This window comes from Mesoplodon mirus (genome assembly GCF_964341445.2).
Source record: "Mesoplodon mirus genome assembly, chromosome: 16".
Taxonomy (NCBI): domain Eukaryota; kingdom Metazoa; phylum Chordata; class Mammalia; order Artiodactyla; family Ziphiidae; genus Mesoplodon; species Mesoplodon mirus.
Window position 1 is genome coordinate 3,781,196 of NC_138992.1, and position 7,978 is coordinate 3,789,173.

Genomic DNA, 7,978 nt, shown 5'->3' on the forward strand with positions numbered 1-7,978 from the left:
AATGAAAAACGACAGGGCATCCCTCATTTTAAAGAATATATATAATGTATTTTAAGAAAGATGATTGTCTCTAACTGCATTTGATTTGTAAATAAGGGAATGTTGATGTTGGTCTCAGGAAGAGTTTGGAGGCAAGGAGCTGCGTCTTGGCCTGCTGGGAACTTGTCAGTCTCAGGGGGTGATTTTTTTCTGAATAATGGAGAAATTCCTCCCCACTCTCAATAGGGGATGACCCCAAAGGGAAGGCCTGCTAACATCCTGGGGCGGGGGGGCGCCTATAGAACATGGCACATTGGAGGCCCTTTCCACGACAGGAATAAAGGAAAGTCTCACCTCCAGCTTCACGGGGGGACCTTCATTTCCCTCATCACTGTCTCAGCCATTTCTAAAGATCAGCCATCCTCACTTACCTTTTTCAAAAACTGGTAGTTCTTCCAGGTCTTGGACAGCAATGGGCTTTGGCTGGGCTGCTCAGGAGCGGTGGGCGCCCCAGTGGGATCTCCCAGAATGGAGGGTCTTCTCCCTATAGCAAGAGCAGACCTACCAGATTTCCTGAGAGACCGCCCCAAGTGCATCCCTTCCAAGCATTTGGGCCATTGGAGTGACCACAGCCCTCAAGATTCCTGTGAAAAGGCAGGCACTTTAATGTTACATCCCATGTTGAGATGGCCTCTTCATCTAGGACACAGGGCCTGTGGAATGAGTCTGGGAACCTCAGATTCTCTAGGCCAAAGAGGACAGTTATTGATCTTCAATGTCATATCAATTAACTCATTTTTAAGACTTAAAAATTTTGTTAGGGCTCTAAAGTCTGTCTGGAGAATAGAAGCAGTTGCTCTTTCATTTTTTTCTCTCTTGGAAGAGATTGGCTTTAGCGGGTCACAGGTGCAAAAGTTCTAGTGCATATTTGCAGAGTGCTTCATGCTCTGGAGGAGGCTGCTTGTAGTAAGTGTGGGGTTTCTCAACAAAACCTTTGTACAGTAAGACTTGACCTCAAATGGGGTCAAAGATAGATCATCTTTGATCTATAAGGGAGAGAGAGGCACTGAGAGGGTGAGTGATTTCCTCAACGTCAGAGAGCTGGTCTTTGCTAGAACTGAGACATTAGTCTCAGTCTGGACCCCAAAAGGGTCCAAGAAGCTGACCCCACCACACTATGGCACCCTCATTCAGCCCTCAGATGAGGGAACCTGCATCTGTTTCTCCACAGGTAAGTGTACCAGGCTTTTAGAGTCAGTTAGAGGTGCACGGGTTCAACCCTTCACTCAGAACTGGTCCCCTCACCAGTGTACAGTGGTCCTAAAGTGACCTACTTCTGCTTGAATGCTCCCAGTGACAGGGAGCTCCTACCTTCGCAGGGAAGTTCAGAAAACGCCCTGTAATCTCTCTTTCCACAGAGCTGACTCTTCTTTGTAGGATTAAGGATGGTAAGATGAAGTCTTTTCTGTTTGTGGGACGACCACCAACTTAAGTGTCTGAAGCAACTTGGAATTACTCTTGGTTCCATATCCTCCCCCCACCCCCTGCACTTCGCTACCAGCTCAGCCCCTGAAGGACACGTACCAAGTCTTCTGTTCCAAAGGTAAACATCCTGTTTATGCTCAGAGCGTTCCAGGGTGGAGGGGAACCTGGGTTTGCTTCCCTTGGGATGTCCTTCTTTTTCTCAGATGGCCCAGCTCTTCCCTACCACGCTGTCTGGCCAAGGAGTCCTCCAGGTGCCTCCAGTGAGGTGCTCTGATGGGGGCGCTGAGTCAGGAGTTCTCCAGGGTTCTCCTCTCTTGATGAAGCAGGCCTGGGGCATCTCCACCTAGAGCTTGGTCCACCCCATCAGCATTGGAATCCTCAAAAGCCAGGGGGAAGCTTAGTCTGAGTCACCTCGCTGAGGTCCCTCATCTTCAGGAAAGAAAATCGAGGTCCAGAAAGGCTGGACACGAATCTGAGGCCCCACAGCCAGAACCTAGGTCTTCCCACTTGTTTATCCTGCTGCTGCTTTCCTGGCTGCTTCGTCATTGCTGTCACACCCTCCAAACAGTCCTTGTTGCTGGACTTTTCAGCATCTCGGACCCAGGTCTCTCTTCCCCCCTCTCAGCTGATGATTTCTTCCTTTCAGCCCAGGTTTCCCACACCCTTCTTCCAGTTGACCACACCCACTCAGGGAGGGGGAAGAAATCTCACCAGGTTGTTTGAATTTGGGCCCCAACTTCTGTTAGAACGAGCTGAAGAAGGGCCACATTCCACCAGCATCCCAGGAGGCTGGCCTGCCACGTGGTCCCTGGTGGGGGTCTAGAACTCAACATGCCACATAGATACTCAAAGAGATTTTGGACTCTCACTTGAATGCTTTCCAACTAGGAGATCTCAATCCATCCCCTCCATCAAAGACAAAAGGAAGGTAGGCAGTGGTACTGATTATCCCAGCAGCTCTGAGTGCCGTGCTTTCTAGAGACCATCCCATTTTGATCTTTATGACATCCATCCTGGGTGGAAGGTGCTGTCATGCCATTGGTCTACTAGATTCTTTACATAGGAGTGAACCAACATGTTTGTTTGGCTTTTGAGATACCCAGTTAGCCCCAGAGCTGGGATCGGAGCACTTCTTTCCATCCACACCACTCTGTCCTGAAACTCAGGCAGCAGCCTCTTGAACACAGCGGGCTGCCTGGTGCTCTAAATTTAAATACTCTCTCTGAAGCATCTGTTGTGCTCCACTGTGCATCACCAATTGGGAGGAGGGTACCTGCACTTTGGAATGATCACAGCAGATCACTTGCAGCCCAGGAATCCCCACTGGGTCCCTCATCCTTCCAGCAGAGGAAGCAGATGGATGCAGACCGCTGCCCAGGAGGCCTGGCTTTGCAGGTGCTCGTCAAAACCCATCTGTAGAAAAGGGTGAGTTGACTGCTTAATCTCGGTGCACCGTCGTTTGGTCTCTGCACACGGGGCCTCGGTTGGGAGAATATCTGGATGGTGACTTGGAAACCTGCAGATAAGCCCAGGCAGGTCATTTTTCTCTGCCTCCAGATCTGAAAGCCTTGATTCCTAGTGATTGCTGGTCACTAGCGGTTTGAAGCTGGAGGGAAGAATGGTTTGGAGGCATTCGTTGTGCACACTGAGTTTGGAGGGGAAGGTGAGAGAGGTACAAATGATTAAAGAAGGAAAACCACCCATCACTGAGGTTTTCGGCCCTATTTCTTTATGTAAACGTCTTCTTAAATAATAGGCTCTAATTAGGGTACCTGTTAAGGGCATCCACAGAGGCGTGGGGTCTGAGGCCTGTCCCGGACTACGTCCATTCTCTTGGTGGGATGGGCGGTATCATCTGTCTAACACTCCAATGAATTGTATCTTTGCCCTGAAAGGGGTGGGATGTGGGGTCTGTCACATGCAGGCCTGCTGCCTGGGAGTGGCCAACGTGTGTTTCTTACAGAGTCATGGTTTGTGTGGGACCCCGGAAGCATCCCAGGCAAGGGAAGTTTGGCAGGACAGGGACCCGGCTCTCACCTCCAGCTTCACTGGCTCCTGGAAATCCGGTCCCCTCCCTGGGCCTCTGTAGCTTCCTCATCCACACAGTGGGCCAATTTGGGCTGCATTTGTGAGCATTTAGCACAGAAGCAATTTGACCGACGAAGACATCTGGCCTGATGTTCTGGTCACTGGGCACATTTGAGGGTTGAGCCACAAAATTGAAAACCCAAAATCATTTTGGTCGGCAGCATCCTGGGAGCTGGGAAGATGGCGAGTGAGCAGGCAGAGGCATCAAGAAGGGCGATCATCGTGCAAACCAAGGCCCCGTGTGTGCTGGGCTCCCCAAGGCCCTGGGCATGCATCCATTTTATGTGCGTATTTCTTGAGCGCACCTTAGTAGAGGTTGCTGTTTTGCGGGGGGGTAGGGGTGGGTGGAGGGAAACCTATTACCATGATTCCTCCCTATCGCCCCAACTTTCTGTTGTGAAAATTCCAGATATACAGAAGACTTCCGTATCCCTTTCACCCAGACTCACCAGCCTTCAGAACTTTGCCACATTTGCTTAAACCCCTCCCCGCCCCCGACATTCATACCCAGGGGCATTTGGAGGATGAAGTGACGTCTGCAACTTTTAGGTGGTTCGGCCAAAGGGAAAAATTGTTTCTCTCCCAGGAACAAAAGCATTCTCTTTGGTAATGGTGCTTAGCAGTCATACAATGATATTGTCTAAGACGCAACCCGTATTCACATTTCTCACATCATCCCAAAAATGTCCCCCAGGGCCTATTTGTGAATCTGAGAGACGATCCAAGATTGCATCCCACATCGCTTGTCTGCTCCCAGTCTAGGATATTTTCTCCGTTTTTGTTTGTCATGACGTTGCCACTTTGGAGTCTGGGCCAGTTCTCTTGTGGGCGGGCCCACGACCTGCCTCTGTTTCCTCAGGTTAAGGAATGAAAGGTAATGTTGTTAGGATTAATGCATTTGAGAAATTTGACTCTCTGGAGACCTCTGTGAGCATCTCTTTCATCGTAGATAAATAAGGCATATTAAATGCTGTTCTCCTTTGCCGGAGACACGAACTGAAGCTGTAGGAAAGGTGTCCAGGAGCCCCTGGATGCTGGGTCTCGTCACCAAAGCCAAGCAAGGCTGTGCTATTTCTAACTTCTCACGTGGATCTCTCTTCTCTGAGAGTCAGCAATCTTTCCCCTAAACACCTGTGGGGATGATCCAGCTATAAACAGACATAAAGCACCAAGACATTCTTGCATGGATTGTAAAGGGCTAGCAAGTGTAGCCCCGGAGAGTGGTTGGAAGGATGCCTGTAAGCCAGTAGGGTACTCGGCACCCAGTTGCTTCTCGTCTCTGTTTGAGATGTGCGTTTCCACTGGCAAGTTCTACAGCATGGCCTTCTCAGTCCTGGTGACATAGAGCAACCCACCGGCTGAGGCACGGTCCCTTTAATTTTGATCAAGAAAATATGTCCATACAGATTCCCGCCTCTGAGCCTCTATGCCCATTCTGTTCCCGCTGCGTGGAAGGTATTCCTGCCGCTCTCCAGCACGGAGGTGGAGATGGGAGCATACTTTAAAAGCTCCTTCTGACTATTTGTTCCATGAGGGACTCAACGATACCCTCCTCTGGGGTCCCCAGTGCTTCTTTCTATCATGGACAAATATACTGGGAAGCAAACCTCCAGTGACCCGGCCCTAGGAGCTATACGTTCTGGGCGGCGCCCACAGCAGGGCATAAAGACAATCAGACTTCCAACATCTTGCCTAAATGGCCACTTGTCACTGTCATCAAGGCACATCTTAACTTCACTGCAGGCCTTTGTTCCATCCCTGGAAACCGATGCACATCCACGGGATGAAAACCATCACCCCACCGTTGGCGATTCAGAGGCATTTGCCTGGCAGAGTTGGGTGGGCCATGTGCAATAGGGCCACAAGCTGTCCACAGCTGGGCATTTCCCATACAGCAGGTGATCGGTACATCTTCAGACACCAGGGGCACGCTTGTGACGTTTTGCCCTGGAGTGAGTGAGCCCTGTGATGCGAGTGTCAACAGGAGCCAGGGCAGCACCGTTTTCTCATGGGAGAACTCCTGGTAGAGGCTGAGCGGTGTGGGGCACACACAGCGAGTGACAGGATCCCCGGCCTCAGCTCTGCACCTGCCCAGTGCTCGTTCTGGGGCCCTGAGACAGGACAGGGCAGGCTCTTCTTTCTCTGCAGGGCAGCGTGAGGGAATAAAGCTGCACGCACACCTGGGACCGGCTTCTGCCGTTCACAGGCAGGTGGTGGTTTTGCCTCTCTGAGCCTCCGTGTTCCAGCCTTTAAAGTTGGAGATTTCAGATAAACCCCACTGCACAGGGTGGCTGCAAGAACAGCATGTGACAACACCGGGCGCCTATTCTGAGCAGAGTGCCGAGCTAGAGTTCTTAACACCGTTTGCATTTCTCGTAAAGGCCAGTCCAAGGCTCCTGCAAGCTTACTCCTGGGCACTTGACTAAGTCCAGCTATGGAAAGAGGTGATCAGTCTGGTGGAGGAACGCAGGCAGGGCTTCAGGGAGGAACTGGCTTTTGGTAATCTTTGAGGAGAGCCTTGAAGGAGCAAGTGGGCACTGCTGCATGGGCAGAGGCCCAGGCGTGGGAAAGGGCAGGGAGCAGCGATTTCATCCAGCGCTCAGTGGCTTCCCTACCACAGAGCCACACCTGAAAGATGAGTCAGTGAGCTGTCAAGGCCCTTCACAAGCTGGTCACACCTTAAGTCATCCAGGCTATTCTCCTGCTCAAGAACCTTCCGTGGCTCCCCAGTGCCCACACATTTTATTTCAAGGTCCTTCGCTCTAACACCCACAGCCTGAGTCGTGGGCTCTGACACAGCAGCTATCCATCCTGATATCCCTACTGGGTTCTCCTCTGATTACAAAAGTCTGAAACTAGATCCTGGAGCTTCACCCAATTTGAATTCTATGGCGTCCTATTCTTCAGGTGGAGGTTTTCTTCCTTCCTCTGGACGTTAGGTCTAATTTGCCTATGGGAATATTTCTGGATAAGATCTACTTGGTCTTTCATTTAAGTATCCTGGGGGCTTGTTCTGGTGAAGACTTCCAAAAGCTTGACCAAAGATTAGCATGAAACCACTAAAAGGAAAATGTATAATTCTTGGGCTTTCTTGGCGTGAAGAATTCGCTGTTTCCTGAGACTCTGGGAGCAACAGATTTTGTGACTGCCTGTGACCAGGAATCAGGGGTGCAGAGAGGAGAAGAGGACGCATTTGAGGGCAAGGTAACTTTTTACTTGGGGAGTTTTTATTCTCCACATCATCCCATTCACTCTTGGATCCTAACTTCAGCCTCTTGGAGGCTCCAGTCGAGTTGCCTGGGGACCCCTACCATCCAGAGAGCAGCTCTTGATCTTGAAGAGGGAAGTCTTGTGAAGTTTAGCTATAAGCCTCAACCACTACAAACATAAAACCTCAGCTTTGCCCCTTCCAGCTCCTGAGCACTGGGGGGTGGAGGCCTCAGGGCCTTCGTAAGCACCCACCGGGGCAATGGCTTTCTTTCCTTCCTCTTTGTAATCAGGCCAAGTGGCCTTGGGCAAGTCACTTCCTCTCCGACAAAGGATGGAGTGGCCAGGGGAGAGGCAGATGCTGATGAAGATGACAGGAGATCAGTGTCATTATGTTCCACACTCTTGGTTGACATTTCCTTGGCGGGGGGGAAGTGGGGGTGCTTTGGAGGTGGGATGGCCAAGTCCTCCCAAGCATAGGGTTCCTGAGCGGGGCCAGCTCCTTCCCCCTGGGGAACGTCACATCTTCCAGGTAGAGTCGTTCTATAACCCTCCTCGCACCAAAGAATCATGTCTTTACCCAGCTCCTCCGACCCTTCTGTTGACGGGTTCTCCTTTGTGGCCCTGCTCAGTCCCAAGTGGACCAAGTGCTTGGCAATGGCGGGGGGGACATTGCCCAGTGAACCAAAGTACCCCTTTGCCTGACAAACCTTGGGGATAGTCCTACCTTTCCTTAACCTGAGAGATCAAAGCAGCTACTGATGTGAGCTGCAACAGTGGCTCCGCAGGGCCCCCTCTGAGCAGTGTTCCCTGCTGATGGATTCACTTACCCAGCGATTATTTATAGAGCTGTTGGGCATCTTCCATCAACCTCAGTGAGAGGCCATTGTGGTGAACTGGACGGTCAAGTTCTGTGGCCTCAGAAAGGCTAAAATTCCACTGGATCACATGCTCCCAAGATGCACAGGTTCTAGAAACAGAGTCAGATGAGCACTTGTTAGAATCCGAACATGGCTCAGCTACTGCTGCATTTTCTTGAGCTGAATTCTAGAAGTTAGGTAGAAAAATAAAAATCGAATGAAAGGCAAAAAAACACGATTAGTGGGAATCCAATGAAGCAGAACCACAATTAACCAGATTTCTCTATAATTTGATGGCTCCTCAGAGAAGAACATGGTCCTGAAAAAGGCTAATTACATATTTGTTTATTCAGCCCACA